Genomic DNA, 19,217 nt, shown 5'->3' with positions numbered 1-19,217 from the left:
AGGGCGTTTATTCTCTGCAAAAGCACTATTAACATATGCCTATATTTTGGCTGGTGGCAGTGCTAATTGGTGTGCAGAAGGGTGTGCTGGATTAGGGATGTGGGCACATAAGAAGTTGGAGCACTTCAGGACACGAGACTGAGACCCAGGAGATCTGTGTTCTGCTCCTGACGCTGCTGCAGACTTGCAGTGTGACCTCGGGCAACTCAGGTAACCTCCCTGGGACTCAATTTTTCCCCATTTGCAAAGCGGGGGTACCAGTAGCACGAACACCATGAATTCAAACATTAGACAAGAAAAATCCCATGATGTTTAGAAATACGAACTGCCTTTCTTTTTAGGGCTGCCTTCTGGTTATGAATTAACACTCAAATTAGGGGGCCTTCCCCTCCCTCATCACCTGCAGACCAATGGGTATAACTTTGCCCTTCTCTGTTTCTTCTCCTTAGTTCCCATCTGGCAGTCAGCTTCTCCTGTGTCTCTAGTGCTTCCCCCAGGCACACTCTCCTCTCCACCTCATGGTCTGGGGCCCTACAACTATCTGTCTTCCTTGGGGTCCACAGGAAGTCCTATAGCATTAGGATAGAAGGGAGAGGGCTGCAGGGAGTCACTTCCATACTGCAGGAAATCTTGGGAAGCTGCTGAGGAGGATGTTGTTGTGTGGATCTCCTCACTGCTTACCCTGCCTGGTTTGCTGCTCAGCAGCATGTTCAAAACCTGGAAGATGAGGCTCTGCCCTGGAGGAGCTCATCAAGCTGGGAGCAGTGGCCTGTGGTGGCCAAAGGCTGCAACTACAACCCAAAGCCATCAGCCGAAGGTTCCACCACATCCTCTGCTGTGGGGCCCACATTCTCACTGTGTCGGGTACTAACTTATTCAAAACCAGCATATGGAGCTTGCCCCCTTATCCCTGGGGTCTGCATTAGCTTGTCCCTCTGCAGTTCCCATCTTTAGACCCTGAAGACCATCCACCGCAAAGGTTGGGTGGAGGAGCCAGGGTATGGATAGCTAATTTTCCATCGGATTATCCCCAAGAGCAGTTTGGAAAGAGGTAAGCATTTATCCATTAAAAATTTCCTTTAAAAAAAAAAAGTCTATGAAAATGTTCTGATTTTTTCCATTTCCTCTCTTTCTCTTTCCCCTTCTTTTCCCCCTCCTCAACCACTTTTCCTCCCCTGGAAAAGTGGGGGAGGCAACAAGGAGGAAAAAGGAAGGAAAAATCAAGGAACCCTCCCAATTTTTCATTGAGAAACTGGAAAATGTCAAAAGAAATTAAGGGGAGGTCATTTTTCATTGAGTGGGGTAGGGGAAATCTGAACAACCTTTTTTGGTTCTCTCTGTTCTCCCTCTGCTGCGTTTTGTCAAAAATGTCAAACCAAAAGTTTGGGATTTTACTAACAATTTTTGCAGGAAGGTTTTTTGTGTGGAAAATTTTGACTTTTTTAATTAAAAACTCCAAAATTGAAAACTTTTCAGCCAAGAATGTTTAGTTTTCAGATTTCTGGCATTTTCAATAAAAAGTCAAAAGTTTCCCTGCAAAATTTCTATAAAATCAATTTTTTTTTCATTTGTCAATTTTTTTCCCATAGGGAATGGTGGGGGGATGGGATGAGACACTTTCTGACCAGTTCTCCCCTAGGCATATTACCTGCTAGGATTTGTCTAATCAATGTATGTACAGCTATTTTAAGATTATAAATATATTTACAATTTAAAACAATCAGTTTGTGTTACCCACCTGCCAACTCATTCCAGGATTCTTTTACCTTTGCTACTTTTGGGGAATTACTTGCAGGGTCAAATGCAACAGTACCCGTTGTATTTTGGTAAAAACCTGCAATATGCGTGGATAATCAGTAACTTGTCTAACAGGGGTTAACATTCAAAGACGTTACAGGTTCTCTGTTTAACAGAGTTAACGTTCAAAGGCAGAATGTTATCAATTCATGTACAAAGTAAACAAAGATTACAATTACCCTGTTTACTCTAAATAATCAAGATTTTGTAAAGAACAAGTCAATACCAAAACGTTTTCAAAATCTTTATTAGCAATCTAAGCATATTCCAAAGTGGTATCCCTACTGTAGTGTTTGAGCCTCATATTCCCAATGGATGTTGATTTTGTTTTGTCATTAGGAAATTGTTTCTTATGTAAATACAAACTATGCGTGAATGTCTGTCTTGTCATAAATGACACTTCTCCTGAAACAGAAACATGTGTTGTTTATAGGATAATGAATGAATTCATGTTAGTTACAGCATTGCTGTGTGGACTAGTGGTGCTTTCAGGTCAACTGAGCTAGGTTTTTTCCTTTTGTTCCACAATTACTAGTCATTTTTGGCTTTAAAGTCTTTGTTTGCTGCATTGCTTGTACCTGGCGTCTCTTCTTGTGGAATTAATGATGCTTATGCTGCTTGATTTTAATGTTAGTTAAATGATAATTAAATTTGATTTTTCTTTTTACATCCTAATTTTCAGGAATATAAATGGTATTGGATTCTGGAATGGCTTGAGAAGGTCTAAGAGTACCATAGGGATCTCTTTCATGCTTTATAATTAATGTCATGCAGTAGAGTGTAGTGTATGGAAAAGCACTGTGCAGGTACAATGCTGTTGTGTTTAATATGATTAAAGTTTGTCCAAGTTTAAATAACTCTCTTTATTTAAATGAATACTTCGTGCTCCATAGTAACACTGCTAATTTGTGATTCATATATATTATGTCCTTGGCTGCACCTGTCTAATGGTTTATAGATAGGCAGTAAGAATGTTCATAGCCTTGGCTTCTTACACATGCTATATTGATTGTCCATTTTAAAGAATTGGATATTGCATTAAAAGGTACTGTATGCTACTGTCCAAAACTTAGGAAAGAAACAAAGGGAAAAGTTAATTAAACTACTAAGAGTTCTACCTATGGAAAATATCTACTCAGATGCTCTCCTGTAGTAGGGAAATGCTTGAAAAAATGCAAGATGTTACAGTATGATCAACATATCTATAACGTATTCAATAACACCTCATAAAGGTTTAAAGGAATTGTCTGAAATGGGCAATCTCTTGTTAATATGCACAAGTGTGCCCAAATGCAGATTTTGTGGATCAAATATGAATTTAAATATGTTGTAATGGAAGGGTAACTCTTTTACAGCTGAGATAACATTGACATACTGTAATGGGTTGGATCACAGAAACCTCCTTGGGGCTGCCAACTGATGTGCCAAGACTACTTCCGCCTCTGCTTTCCCTGCCAGCTTCGGACTCCAGCACCCTGTCTTGATGAGCCAGACACGCCCGTCTGCTCCAACACAGACCCAGGATCTGAACCACGTGACCCAAAGTGCAGATTTAACTGAAAGCAACTTAAGAAGTGTTCCTGTCTTTAACACTCAGATGCCTAACTCCCAGTGGGGTCCAAACCCCAAATAAATCCGTTTTACCCTGTATAAAGCTTATACAAGGTAAACTCATAAATTCTTCGCCCTCTATAACACTGATAGAGAGAGATGCACAGCTGTTTGCTCCCACAGGTATTAATACATACTCTGGGTTAATTAATAAGTAAAAAGTGATTTTATTAAATACAGAAAGTAGGATTTAAGTGGTTCCAAGTAGTAACAGACAGAACAAAGTGAATTACCAAGCAAAATAAAATAGAACACACAAGTCTATGTCTAAGAAAACTGAATACAGTTAAAAACCTCACCCAGTAAGCTTCCTTTTACAGACTAGTCTCCTTCTAGTCTTGGTCCAGCAATCACTCACACCCCCTGCAGTTACTGTCCTTTCTCCCAGTTTCTTTCAGGTATCCGTGGGGGTGGAGAGGCTACCTCTTTAGCCAGCTGAAGACAAAATGGAGGAGTCTTTCACAGGCCTAAATAGACTTTCTCTTGTGGGTGGAGACCCCCTCCTCTCTCCTGTGCAAAGTCCAGCTCCAAGATGGAGTTTTGGAGTCACCTGGGCAAGTCACACGTCCATGCATGACTCAGTTTTTTACGGGCAGCAGCCGTTCCCCACATGGTATTTTGAAAGTCTCCAGGAAGACTTCTTACGTGGATTGGAGCCTTCCAACATTCATTGTTCATTAAATGCTTCTTGATTGGGCACTTAACTTTGCAAATTCCTTTCTAAAGAAGCTAACCAAATGCCTTCTTAAGGTTATTTAAAATCAGACAAGTCCGAATACAACAATGACACATGCATACAAATAGGATGATTTATTCAGTAGATCATAACCTTTACATAGGCATGTTACATGGCATATCCAGCATAAAGCATATTCCAGTTATGTCATCTATACATTCATAAGCATATTTCCATAAAGCCTTATGGGGGGGGGGACCGTCACACATAATAACGAAGGTTAACACTTTAGGACAATGCCCAGAAGAGGGGAGCACGAGTTTCACAAAGCAAACAGAAAATTCTGAAAATTAAGCCCTTTTAAGGTGACTGGAGCTGGCTGCCCCCATAATTGGGGCACCTAAAATAAACTCACTCCTAAAAGTTTCAGAGTAACAGCCGTGTTAGTCTGTATTCGCAAAAAGAAAAGGAGAACTTGTGGCACCTTAGAGACTAACCAATTTATTTGAGCATGAGCTTTCGTGAGCTACAGCTCACGGTATGCATCCGATGAAGTGAGCTGTAGCTCACGAAAGCTCATGCTCAAATAAATTGGTTAGTCTCTAAGGTGCCACAAGTACTCCTTTTCTTTTTTCCTAAAAGTTTTGTCTTTATCATCCAGAAAGCTGGTAATGGGTACAATCAGTTGGTCTGCAACACTGTTTGTTGATGATTTTATTTGGCTTCACGCAGCTTCAAGATGCAGAAAGTTGCAGAGAAAACCAGCTAAATAGCTTGCGCAAATGAACATTCCAATAACTATGAAACTCAATGCCTAATCCTCTACAGCTATTCCTTTAGCATCCTCAGCACTACACACTGAGCTTTTTAGCCCTAGAATTGACTTCATTTGGAGAAGTACATGGCCTCTTGATATAGTGAAAGGAGTCCATCTATTGAAAAACGTTGTGCTCTTTTAAAAAAAAAGGTTATTTTATGTCATCTTAGCCCTTTGGGTTATCTTTAAAGGTGTCTGACATTTGAAAGCAAGTCTTAGTTTTGCTGTTTATGGAGAACTATAATTCTCAGGATTCAGCATAAACTGCAAGGTAATTTGTTCTAATCCATGTTGTATATAGCATTCTGAGTTCAAATGGACATACCTACTCGCATACTGAATAATTATAGAAATGCATGTTCTAGTTCTGTACAAAGAGAATTTCAGTAAAAGATGCAGTATGAGAGGAGCAAGCCAAAATGTGCTATTTATAAGCCAATTCCCTGAATAAAACAATGACTTGCAGAGTTTATATCAACAGCAATGGGCCTTTTTCTGTTATTTCACAGAACAATATCCTAGCCACAGACTGCAACATGTGGTTATTAATCAATTAAGTTTTGGGTTGAAATATTTAACTTACAATTTATGAGTGCAATGCCAATGAATGAACCATTAGTGCTTGAGGTGCAAGTGATTTAATGTGGAGAATATTATGTCTCTTGCAGACTGCAATTTTAGCTAATACTTTTTACAAATTATTCATCTTCAAAAACATTTTACGGTATTAATTTATTGTCAACTTTAGCAGCATTAAACACTGACTTAGAAGAAACTCTTGTTTTTTTTTTTTTAAGCCACTCAATTCTTTTAGTTCCTAGCTCTAACAGCATATGAATAAAATTGATGACAGATAAAATCAAGTCCTTAATTTTCTATAAGTAATCATCTGGGTATGATAAAAAGACTTTTAAATAAGCAATTGCTTTTTATATTCAATTTTAATTCATTGACAATATCAATTTAAAAAAAATAAAAGCCCAAACCAAAAACCTGGCCCTATCAGCATTCGTGGCATGTACTTGTGTTCCATTCGGATTAGTGGCGCACTGTGTAATTTGTGTTCTCCAATTACATTTGCTCAGATTCTTCCTTAATTTAACTCTATTGCTGCAGTTGTGAAATCAGCAGAGTTACGGTAAGCAGGAATGGACTTGGCCCTTTACATCTAAATCAGAGCTAAATGCAAAACTGACACTTCTTACCTCATTGGTATTGGAAGCTGAGATGTACAGGGAGGAAGACTCATGTCTGGATTAAGCCACTGACTCAGGAGAGCTAGGTTTAGTTTCTAGTTCTGCCACAGCCCTCTGTGACCTTGGGCAGTTTACTCAATCTCTGTGATGTAGTGCCCTCCCTGTAAGGGGAAAACAAACTTTCCTTTCACCCACCCTTTGTCTATGTTGTCCATTTAGATGGTTACCTCTTCAGAGCAGAGACTGTGTATTTGTACAGTTCCAAGCACAATGGGGCCTTAAATCGTGACTGAAGACTGTGGGTGCCACCGTAACACAAATAGCCACCTCAGTGCATGAGACTGCTCCTAAAGGATTGATAATACAGATGCTATACTCATTAATTGTTCTATACAAATTACGTACTTGTTAGAAAGCGGGTCCCTGAGTGAATGACTTCATAAACTAAGGCAAAATATAATCCAGACAAAGGTGGGAGGAAGAAGGAAAGGTATTCAACATGACACTAATCCTTTTCCCTCCTCCACTTTCCTGTTCTCCCTTTCTCTCCTTTTCCTCCTCCTGTTACCCTTAGACTCCCTTCAGTGACCCCTATGCCATGTCTCATTTCCACTTGTTCCTTCCTTCGCCTCTTCTACAACTGTTGCCTACTGCAGTTTGCTAATCCATCATGTATCACAACGTGGGAAGTGGAGTCAACTGTAGAGTGTGTCCAGCGAATAACGTCAATTGGATAGTGGTGGGTGTTGGTGGTGTCACTTGAGCCCCTCTTTGGCCTGCAATTGTACTGCTTTTGCATTCCCATATCCCAAGTGGTGTGATGGAGTGGATCTGCTGGGATCCTTGAGCATCAGTAGCAGAAGCACTGGACCTAATGCTGCTGAATAGCTGTTCGCAGTAATACTGCATCTGTTTATCCTCAGTATTTCTGAAGACCTGAGGCAGAGCCAGGCATAATTTGGGAAGGCTGAGTTCAAGCTTCCTTGCTGTAACCGAGCTCAACTAAGTCTAAGTCCTGGAGTTTGGGCTACTGTGTGTTAATTCTAACATCGCCCTTTTATTTGAACTGTTTGAGAAAACTTGATAGCCTTTAAAGTGAACTTTTAAAAACCTTCTGTGTAATGCTGCAATTTAGATTATATACAGACAGACTTTAATAAAAATTAACTATAAGCATCAAGCACATGATTAAGCACATTTTTAAAATTGTCCTTTAATTATCATTAAGACAGATATTGGAGGAATCTGAGTATGTTACTGGAAGAAGCAATTTTAGGTGTTTTGTCCATAAACTGAAATCACTGCAATTCCCCCCACCACCACCAAAGATTTTTTGCAATTTAGCATTGTGATAGCATCATTTCTAGAGAAATGAAGATGTCATTGATCTTGGCTTTATAAATCTTGAGATTCTTTGTTTGTACAGATACACTTATTTCAAATTAGCTCTGCTATTGCAATATCCTTAGTCTTAAATTGCTTTTGGTTTATCCCATTGAAATCTTGACAGTTTATCAAAGTGGTGATGTGAGAATGCCCAAGTGAGAGAAAAGAAGAGCCCTGGGCCCTTATTTTTTAAATAGATAGCTATATCAACATCTCATCGGTTACGTGTATGTATTTTTTTGCAGTTTACCTAAGGGAGGGCAGTGATGGGTATTTAGCACTTTAAGGTACAAGGTGCTTTACAAAATCAATAAGAGGCAGGAAGAAAAAAAAGCCAAAGTAAACCTCTCCAAAAATAAGACTGAGTTAAAATGTGTAGAGAAGGAGACAAAAGGGGAAGGATGGTCCAGTGGTTAGGGTGCTAGCCTGTGTTTTGAGAGACCTGGGATCAATTCCATGCTCCACCACAGACTGCCTGTGTAACCTGGGGCAGGTCACTTAGTCTCTCCGTAGCACCGTTCCTTGTCTGTGACGTGGGGATAATAGTACTTCTCTACAGAGGTGTTGTGAAGGTAAATGCACATGAAGATTGTGAGGTGCTAGATAGTACAATGATGGGGACCATGTATGTATCTAAGACAGTGAAATAAAAGAGGACTTGCTTAGAGAAAACCTGTGTTTGTGCTAAGAGTGACTGACTAGATTCCTGACTTTGCTACCTTTTCGCATGGTTGTCTTGCTCCCTGGTGTAGGGCTATTGGGAAGTTCACTTTAAAATAAAAAGTAAATAGTATTTGACACTAGAGTTTTGCTCTTGCAGTGTTTGTGCAGTGTGTGTGGGATGCATGGCAGCTGACTTTCCCTCCTCTTCTTGCTGACTGTTGGCTTCACATCCCTATTCTGTCTCAGTGCAGAACAAAAGTGGAGGTGTAGGCACAAGGTGTAAGAAAGGGGAGGAGAGAGAGCTGGTGCAGCACCAAACCCTTAAAAGGAAGTGGGCAAGATTTGAAGCCTGTTTGGAGGGATTAAAGGCTGGGAAGAAGAGGGAGGTGTGGGGGACAGGGAGAAAGCACCAGAAAGAGAAATTTGAAGAGGGTGAAGAGAAGACTTTTTACAACAACAAAACACTATCCTGCCAGCGTGCCCCAACACAGATATGGAGAAGCCACTTCAAGGAGTACACAGCCAGCTCAGTGTCATGTTAGTTGCTGCCACAGGTGGCATAGTGCAGTGGACGCCTCAGGTGAAATCCTCGGCTCATTGAAAAGGTCCCACTGACTTCAGTAGGTTTGAGATTTCACCACAGCTCTCCAGGAAACTGCACTCAGAACATTAAAGAACCATTAAATTGGACTTTCAGCCATTGTTAACCTGGACCATATTTGACCCAAGGATGTGGAGCTGAAAGGATCTGTGTCCCATTTACAATCCCTTGAGTTATTCAGTTCATTTTTCTGAGGATTGCTTTGATTTCTGGAACTTTCAAGCGTTCATTTTGACCTCAATTTAAGACTTTTTTTTTAAGGCTGTCGGAATTTTTGTAAAAGGCCCCTGCAGGAGGCAACTTTCAGTGTAATGATGAAGGTATTTTAGGACAACAATACAGTGAATCCTGTACAAAAGACTACTCTGAGTAAATAGCTTCCGTTTGAAGAGACCAACCCGAACATATTGAAGACTATTTTACTTCACTAATTTTAGAAGACCCCCTCTGTTTGCCTACCCCCAGCGTGGCAAACTACATTGCTAAAGTATTTCCTTGTAACTGAGATTGTCATTACTGGATGGAATCAAGCATTTTGTGCTTGTGGGCAAGAATGATTCATTATTAGTACAAGCTCTATAAATTGTTAGATTTCCTTCATCATACTTTTTAGATGTTCCGGTTATTTACCTATTAACCTTCCGTTCCACTCTCTGAAGTGCTGCACAATGTTAGCTGAATTCTGGGTAGGATTCAATAGCCTGTAGCTTAATTGGAAGGAACAACCACAGCCAAAAGCACAGTTATTACATTTAGTGAATGTAAAACAGCCTGAATACAGAGACCATATGCTACTGTAATAAAACATGAGTACCTAGTAAAGGAATCGTGTTATGAGAAATCTTCTGTGCAGCATGAGTTAAACTATAGTCATGACTGCATTAACTTGAATTATTAAAAAGAGAAACGTGCTTAAAAGAAACTCGCATGCAGCAGCATTGGCCAAGATCGTGGGGGGTGATACATCTTGTATGTAAGTGCATCACAGGCAGAACCAGGGTGAGGAGCTGGCATAACTGGCCATGGGATGATCATCCAATTGCAGAGTTATCTTCTGGTGGCATAGAACTGGCATTATATGTCGTATAACACTCTCCTTCCTTCAGCCAGTGTACTGATTTGACCAAGGCTTATCTGTGCCCGTTGATTCCTAGCTGCTTTAATGGCCCAGGGTCCCATTGGCAGCTGATGTAATTTAGAACAGCCTTCTGACTACACGAAATTATCCTGGGAGACAAACCCAGGTTCAGGAGAGTTCAAAAGGCACCTTTGTGATTCCTTCTCTGAGCTGCACTATACACGTCTTTACCTTCGTCGGGGTACTAGGCCATAATCTCGAAATATTGGTTAAATTAGTGAGTTTGAACATTTTCATTGCACTATACTTCTGTATTTGGTAAGTTTCACGGGCACATCACTGATTAATAGTTTAATGGTGCCTGACATGTTGAAGTCCATTCCCATTACTCTCCATCAAAGATCATGTTATATAGATCACCAGACCCAGATAACAAAACATTTTGGGAAGCAGAAAGATGCACTTTTTAGTTCATTTTCTTTTTGGATGACTCTTCAGAGAAGTACAAAAAAGAAGAGCCACACACCTTGAATTTTGCAGTTGAAAGCCATTGTGCTCTGTATAGTCCCGGAAATAGATAAGATAATCGTCTCAGCTCTCGTTTTCATTTTGTGTGAAATCTGAGAAACGAAATAAAAGCTGTTTTCGAAATGAGAAACTTTAGAGTACTGTTTGACTTTCCTCAATTTGTGGTGCTGCTGATAAAATGAGTGTGTGCCCGTGCATTGCTAAATATGTCAGTGAAACACTAAAAGCTAAATTGTTTTGAGTGCCTATCATAGGGTGACCAGATAGAAAGTGTGGAAAAATTGGGATGGGTTTGGGGGTAAGAGGTGTCTAAATAGCAAAAAACCCTGAATATCGGGACTGTCCCTAGAAAATTGGGACATTGGTCACCCTAGGCTGTCATGACTTCCACTCTTTGTAATGCAACTGAAGCAATGCCTCTCAGTATGGAACAAGATGCCTGTCAGTATGGAATTTGATTCCAAGAGCTCCATTCTGGTCTCAGATAACAGTGAGGTAATTAATTGTTGGTACAATTTATCCACCATTTTGTGGTGGATTCCCCATCACTAGTGATGTTTAAATAAGATTGGATGTTTTTCTAGATCTATGCTCTAGTTCATCCACAACTATTGGACCAGAAGCAGGAATTAATTTGGGGAAGGTCTATGGTCTCTGTTAAGCAGGAGGTCAGACTGGATGATCACAATGGTTCCGTCTGGCCTTAAAATCTATAAATGTCAGATATGTCCATACAGATCAGTGAAAAGTGGAACAGCATGATCAGATTGAGAACATCCTAAAATTGTCCTCTATTACTCAAATGTATTTGCCATTGCTCAAGGACTATCTGGAGGTAAACTAGACTCATGCTGCCTTCTAAACAGTTGGTTAAGACAGAACTGCACAAATGATGATGCACTTCTTCCAGATTTGAAGGCTAAAAGAACATGGTGAGACTAAATATTGGGAGGGGTGTGAAACATTGATCATATTTTCCAGAAGCCCAGATAAGAAAATGTTTGCCCATGTACGCAAATACAGAACTGTCAAAATAAACAATATGTAGTATAATGTGTGATTCCATTCAAACATAGGATCAGGCCAGATGTCCATCTAATCCAGAATCCATTCTCCTATAGTGAATTCTTATGGAATAATTTGTCCTTAAGGAGTGTTTCTTCCTAACCTCATCAGATAGTCACATCAGGGTTTATATTAAATTAAAGTACATGTAATCCTCTATGCACAACTGTAGATGTTCTCACTATCCATATAAATGTCTATCTAATCCTTTTAAACATTCTTCTCATTGCCTTAAGCTTATCATATGGCAGTAAGTTCCACAGGTTGATAGTGTTGTGTAAAGATTATCTCTTTTTATTAGTATTATATTTGTTGCCTTTCAATTTCATAAACAGCAGTGCCTCTTCTATATTTTAATTGTGTTCTTTAAACAAATGACAAAATCAAACCCTAAGTGTTCTTACTGATTTATAAGGGGATTTCTAACCTTAGCTGCCATTATTTTACAATTAGAAATGTAAATCCAAAACACATCAAAAGAGCAATATATATTTTTTTCGTCTTGCTTTTTAATGTAGTTAGCGGTGTCTGCTAAAATGAATGGTGACCTTTCACAAATTGCAGAAATTCACATCATGGATTCTGCAAAGAATCTTTGTACTGCAGTTCTGTAGTAAAGCATTCTGGGCTTCTAAGGGTACAATATAAAAGGCAGTGATTGATCAAGGAAACTCTGCAAAGAATCCCATAGGCATCCTGGCCTTCAGAGCCAACAACATTGTATTACTTTGATAATGCTTGCATATCGGTTTTGTTAAGGGGCAGACCTTATACATGGGCTTCATACTGACTAAAATATACTGAAACCAAACTAGATGTACCATAGAAGTACATTGTATTCCCTTTAAAGGATCTCGTTACCAAAATAATCAAACCAAACCCCTGTGTACTACTTTGATAGAACAGTAAATGTACTAATACTTGGTCAGCAAGGCTGTTGATATAAAAAACGAGCTTAGGCACAGCCTGATGCTTAGGCACAAATGTGTTAGTCTGTCCACAAATTAATACATGCACACATACAAAATGGTAAATGACTGCCTAGGAAGGAGTACTGCAGAAGGGATCTGGGGGTCCTAATGGTCACAAGCTAAGTAGGAATAAAAAATGTAACACTGTTGCAAGAAAAGCAAACATCATTCTGGGGTGGATTAACAGGAGTGTTATAAGCAAGACATGAGAAGTAATTCTTTTGCTCTACTCCATGCTGACTGGGTCTCAACGGGAATAGTGTGCCAAGCTCTGGGCACCACATTTCAGGAAAGATGTGGACAAATTGGAGAAAGTCCAGAGAAGAGCGACAAAAATGATTAAAGGTCTAGAAAACATGACCTATGAGGGAAGATTGAAAAAAATTGGGTTTGTTTAGTCAGGAAGGAGAAGACTGAGAAGGGACATAACAATTTTCAAGTACATAAAAGGTTGTTACAAGGAGGAGAGACAAAAATTGTTCTCCTTCACCTTTGAGGATAAGACAAGAAGTAACAGGCTTAATTAAGTTGCAGCAAGGATGGTTTAGATTGGACAGTGGGAAAAACTTCCCAACTGTCAGCGTAGTTAAACACTGGAATAAATTGCCTAGGGAGGTTGTGGAATCTCCATCGTTGAAGATTTTTAAGAACAGGTTAGACACAAACTTGTCAGGGATGTTTTAGATAATAGTTAGTCCTGCTATGAATGCAGGAGACTGGACTAGATGACCTCTCAAGGTCCGTTCGAGTCCTATGATTCTGCAGTGATTGGAGACTCATCAAACTTTCTTTTCTTGTTAGCGATATGCTAAGCCCTGGAATGACGAGTGGGGGCTGAGGGCAACTTGTATTTGATTGCGTAACTTCTAATCCTTGTGAAATGGCTATGGTGATGTTCCATATACAGGGAGCGAGGGATATCTTTGTATTCCAGATAAGAAAGCGAAGGAAGGGAAACAGATGTCTAAAAAGACATTAGCAAAATTCGCCAAGTACCATGGTTGGCACGACAACAGATCTGATGGTATTGTTGACATCATCATTAGTGACAACAGGATGCATCCTGGAATTGAGGAAATTCATCATTTTGGAAAGAGCAGTGAAGCAGCAAAAGAAGCAGTAGTGCCAAGAGTCCCCTGATGGGACCACTTGTTTCTGAAGAGGAAGCAATCTCCCTAATTGCCACCCACTTGCTGGAATGGCCACAAGGTGCCAGTGGGTGGGTAGACTTTGATACCACTTCTGGCAGTGTTTATGGATGGATGCTGCTGCATACGGATGGAGCACTGAAGACTTGCTAGGGGAGCTGGAGAATGCATTTTTAACTCTTGCCTCTGCAATCCTGCAATGTGTACACAGGTTCAAACCCATTTGAAAAGGAGTTAACAGCTGGGTCAGAAATATACATATTGTGTGAAGAACATAATCTAGCTGTTTATTTGATGTTCCCCTTTGGAGTTTTTTCCACATGGCCTATTTAAGCCTACTAACTTCTATGCAAGTTCATCTATCTGTGTTTGTTACAATTGCTCCCTTCCCGTGTTTGGTTATTCACTACCTAGGTACTGCCTACATCTTAGATTCTGAATGATCTGGGTGCAAGGAATCATTGGTTGGTTGGTTGTACAGTATCCAGCATAGTCAACCCTAATTCTTGCTTGGTGACCTTGGGTATCGGGTATCCTTCGGTGCTACCATGAGAGACCTAAACATTAGCATGGCTTCCAAGGTGTGAGGAAGGGGTAAGGGGAGTCCACTAATGACATGTCTAGATTAGGACAAAAGGTTCAGGGTGTGTTAAATTCCTCCTTGTTAGGCCTTTTTATTCCTTCCCCCATTCTGCTTCCAGTTGCCATTTCAGCAGGAAGGAGGAATTTGCCAATTCATGGGGAATTGGGAGTGGAGAGCAATCAACAGTCTTTTGTCCTCTGATGTTCTGCAGTGGTTCCTCTGGTGCTGATGGGCCTTTTTTGTTGGGCAGAAGATAACACCTCCTGTTGGAAACTAGTATTAACACTTGTTAATGCTCCTCTCCTGTTTGATGATTTACAGTTACAGAGCACACACCTATCTGTATCCCAAGTTATAAGGTAATAGTTGATATAAACAAGATAAGTGTATGTAGCAACTTACAAGCATTCCATAAAGTCTAAAAACAAAACACATTTTTATAAAACTCTAATACCTGTTTTAACAATACTGAGATGCAGGTGAGCCAGACTGTATTTGTCAGCATTCAGTTGAGACCTTGGGGCCTTGGCATGAGCTGGCAAGTGTCTTGGGGAGCCCTACTCTTCTAGTACGAGAGAAAGGGCCTCACTTCATTTAACTTCTTCCCCAGCACAGCCCCAGTCTGGTATCCTGTGTTATGCCTGTCACTTCGCTGGGCATTGTTGTGGATTCAGCTAGTATTGCTTAAGGGTGAGATTAATATGAGATGAGTTAGGCCAACAGTGAGTCCTTGAGAAAAATCCAGCTCTAAGCGGTATCTAAGGGGAAGTGTCCAAGTGGCACTAAAAGCACACCGTTATTTCTAAGGCACAAAGGGAAGTGGGGCTTTTTTTGGGGAAAAAAAAATCTGTCTCCAAACTGTGCTACAGTGAACTGAATGCTATAAGGAATTGATAAGATCTTTTCCATTTCTTGTCAGTAATCGTCTCTTATCTGCTTGCAAATAGATCCTTCCATTACATTAGAGGAAGGAGGGAACAGGAGTGGTTTAATAATCTTCTATTTTACACAGGTTTCAGAGTAACAACTGTGTTAGTCTGTATTCACAAAAAGAAAAGGAGGACTTGTGGCACCTTAGAGACTAACCAATTTATTTGAGCATAAGCTTTCGTGAGCTACAGCCCACTTCATCGGATACACAGTACCCCTCCAGGCTGAGGGATAGCAAAACACTTTATAAATGTAACAAACTCGTGTACACACTACCGAGCAGAATTGCTTCATCCAGGACTTCTCTTGTCCTCTCCAGAGTGAAACGTGGCAGCTGTGTTAACAGCACACGCTGCACAACAGATTAAAAAAGTAATTGAATAATATTGTCCATTTGAAACTGTGGGGGGATTTGGAGAAGCAGAATTTAATTAACCAAGTATCTAGTAGTTTATTTAAATTCTGAGTCTCAGATTGCCTGGTACAGCAAGTCTAGAGTATGAGCCAAAGTTCCTTCATTAAACTTTTTAGGTTCTCAGGGTGTGACCAGTGTTGTTGGGCTCTGAGAGCAGCCCCAGGCCCTTCTGAAATTCATCCATTTGCCCACATCAACAAGCAATATCTTTAGTAGCTAGCACCATCAGAGTGTCGCAGTGTTTCAGCCATAACTCTTTTTTCTTCAAGGACACCCGCTGTGTCAGTTGACCAGGAGTTGGGGTGTCATGGAGATGCTATACTGGCTCTCTACACTAGTGGTTTTCAAACTGTGGGTCGTGACCCAGTACTGGGTTGTGGAATGTAAGGCATTGGGTCATGGTGGCTCTGGGCCGTTAAAAGTCCTGTTGGCAGTGCTGCCTGGCTAAGGCTGCCCGGCTAAATCCCTACCTGTTCTGAGACTGCGCTGTGCCCTGGAAGTGGCCAGTGGGAACTGCGGGGGTGGTGCCTGCGGGAGAGAGCCGTGCACCTCCACCTAGGAGCTGGACCTGCTGCTGGCCGCTTCCGAGGCGCAGCGTGGTCTGTGGTACCAGGACAGGCAGGAAGCCTGCCTTAGCACCCCCACTGCACCTCTGACCAGGGGCTGCCTGAGGTAAGCCTGCACCCCAAGCCCCTGCCTCAGCCCTGAGTCCCCCCCCTCAAACCTGGAGCCCTTCCTGTGCCCCAGAGCCTGCCCCCCCAGCCCAGAGCCCTGCCCCCATCCCACACCCAACCCCCTGCCCCATCCCAGAGCCTGCTTCCACACCCTGAACCCCTCATTCCCGGCCCCACCCCGCTGCCCTCACCCTTGCACCCCAACCCTCTGCCCCAGCCCCGAGCTCCTCCCACACCCAAACCTCTCCTCCCCAGCTCCGTTGGATCACGGTTATCAACAATTTTGTTCAGCTGGGTCACCAGAAAATTTTTTTGAAAACCACTGCTCTACACCACCAAGAGATTCACCATACGCAGGGGCAAACCTGAAAAAGCTGGTTAGTGGAGCCAAGGATCTGGCATTGCAGCTCCAGCAGCAGAATGTCCAGCAGTGCTATGTAATGTAAGGGCAGCTGTGTTGCTTGACACACTCAGGAATGATCCCGGGTAGAACTGAGAAACAATGGATTTTTTGGGTTTGGCAGCTGAACTGAAAAATCCAGATTGATTCTAACTGAATTTCTTGGTCAATTTGAAAAAGTCAGAAAAACTTTATTCAAATCTACTCAAACACTTGTGGGTCAACTTGAAACAAAACTTTTTTTAAAACTAATTTCAGGTTCACTGAGACTTTTTGGTTGACCCAAAACATTTTTTTTCCTCAGATTTTTGTTGTGATTCTGTCAATTTTGGGTGTTTTCACTTTTGCTTTTAACTTGGCAAAATTTGAAAACAAAATGCCATTCAAGTCACATGTTTTGAAATAGTCAAAGTGAAACATTTCAACTTTTTTTTGTTATTTTTCATTTTTTTCAGCCAAAAGGATCAATCAGATTTGACCCAAATTTATGAATACTTTCAGAGTCATAAAAATTGTGTTTTTCTGTGAAATGTTTTTGCTACCCCACCCTCCAAAAAAGAAAAAAAATTGCTTAGCTCTAATCCAGGGACCTCCAGATCTGAATGCATGAGTCTCTAGCTACAGCTAAAGAGCCAGTTTCTTAACCTGGGGCCTGTTACAGAGCCAGGTTCTCTGTACACTAAGCACAGAGTGGGATACGTAACACACAGTGATCAGTGGGCTATAGGCTTTCTGGAGAATATTGGACAGGGAAAGTTCATCCTAAGTGTCTGAGGCCCACAGCGGTTTGAATTCTGAACAAGCTGCCGCTTATAATGACCACAACCTTGGCTGAGGCTGGGAATTGAATGGAGGATCCCACCAAACCTAAAAGCAGCATTTCTTCAGTCTGAGTAAACGGAGAGACTCTGTAGCTAGTAGCTGTAACAGGCACATCTTCTGTGAATCAGGCACTGAGGAGGACAAACTCTGACCAGTGGGTTTCAGTACTGACGCAGAGGGAAAACCAGAACCAAAGTGCTGAAATAACTGTCATTTCAGTTAGGGAAATAAAGCACGTTAACAAGTTGGTAGGATAAATTTGCAAGTTTTATCTTCTCTAGTAGCGAGTGAGATTAATTTGTTCTGCATGCTCAATTTCTTGTCATTTATTAATATTTATATGGTGCTTAAAATGTGTTTGGCTGTCTTATTAAACAAATACAGACTCAGTCCCTGCCCAAAGGAACTTACAATCTAATTTTAGGTCTGAGTCAAGAAGTAATGATAAAAACCATTGTGGGAGGGAAGGAGGAGAAACAGGAGTTACACTTACAAAGCAAATAGTGCAGTAATGTTTAGTACTTGAAAATGAAAATTTTAAAGATAGTACTGGACACACACTGTATGCACAATGAAAGCTAAAATACTAACGAATTACTTAATTTCCTTGTGGACTGTACATATACCATACTGTATTACCCTGTTAATGTTTCTTCTCAATCACTGATTGGGTATTTGGTTACTAGTGGTGACCTGCGGCTTTGCCTCTCAAATTTATGGCTTTATGGTAAGTCTGAGCAAGGGTGTGTATTGTGCTGGGAGACTTGTGTTGGATTGTATAGGTGATGAATGAGGAGCGTGTATTCTAGTGAGAGGGGCTGTGTGTGTGTTTGGGGTTATTGTATGTGCTGGCTGTACTAGTGTGCTGAGGGATTTTGTGTTAATTTGTTTGGGGTGTGGGTTGTGTTGGGGGTTTGTGTTGTTGTATGGGTGGAGAATCAATCTTTGAAGAAGTATGGCTGCTGGGCCAAGTAATCTGTGCAATCTCCCCTGTATCACTGACTCATTGCAACCAATGAAGTTATGACGAGATAACTGGCTTATGATGAGATAACTGGCTCTGTGGATGAGGGGAAAGCAGTGGATGTGTTGTTCCTTGACTTTAGCAAAGATTTTGACACGGTTTCCCATAGTATTCTTGCCAGCAAGTTAAAGAAGTATGGGCTGGATGAATGGACTATAAGGTGGATAGAAAGTTGGATAGATTGTTGGGCTCAATGGGTAGTGATCAATGGCTCCATGTCTAGTTGGCAGCCGGTATCAAGCGGAGTGCCCCAAGGGTCGGTCCTGGGGCCGGTTCATAAATGATCTGGAGGATGGTGTGGATTGCACCCACAACAAGTTTGCGGATGACACTAAACTGGAGGATAGGTAGATACGCTGGAGGGTAGGGATAGGATACAGAGGGACCTAGACAAATGAGAGGATTGGGCCAAAAGAAATCTGATGAGGTTCAACAAGGACAAGTGCAGAGTCCTGCACTTAGGACGGAAGAATCCAATGCACCGCTACAGACTAGGGGCCGAATGGCAAGGCGGCAGTTCTGCAGAGAAGGACCTAGGTGTTACAGTGGACGAGAAGCTGGATATGAGTCAGCAGTGTGCCCTTGTTGCCAAGAAGGCCAATGGCATTTTGGGGTGTATAAGTAGGGGCATTGCCAGCAGATCGAGGGACGTGATCGTTCCCTTCTATTCGACATTGGTGAGGCCTCATCTGGAGTATTGTGTCCAGTTTTGGGCCCCACACTACAAGAAGGATGTGGAAAAATTGGAGAGAGTCCAGCGGAGGGCAACAAAAATGATTAGGGGACTGGAACACATGAATTATGAGGAGAGGCTGAGGGAACTGGGATTCTT

General features: G+C 41.3%; 1 protein-coding gene across 5 annotated transcripts in view; it reads left to right on the top strand.

The window, feature by feature from the left end:
• The window catches only part of CNTN3 (contactin 3), a 244,007-nt gene that overhangs the window by 60,586 nt on the left and 164,204 nt on the right, over positions 1–19,217 (top strand). The window lies entirely within an intron of this gene.

Source organism: Caretta caretta, chromosome 7, assembly GCF_965140235.1.
Source record: "Caretta caretta isolate rCarCar2 chromosome 7, rCarCar1.hap1, whole genome shotgun sequence".
NCBI classification, from domain to species: domain Eukaryota; kingdom Metazoa; phylum Chordata; order Testudines; family Cheloniidae; genus Caretta; species Caretta caretta.
The sequence above is the reverse complement of the archived record's forward strand: the minus strand, read 5'-3'. Positions and strand labels throughout refer to the sequence as shown.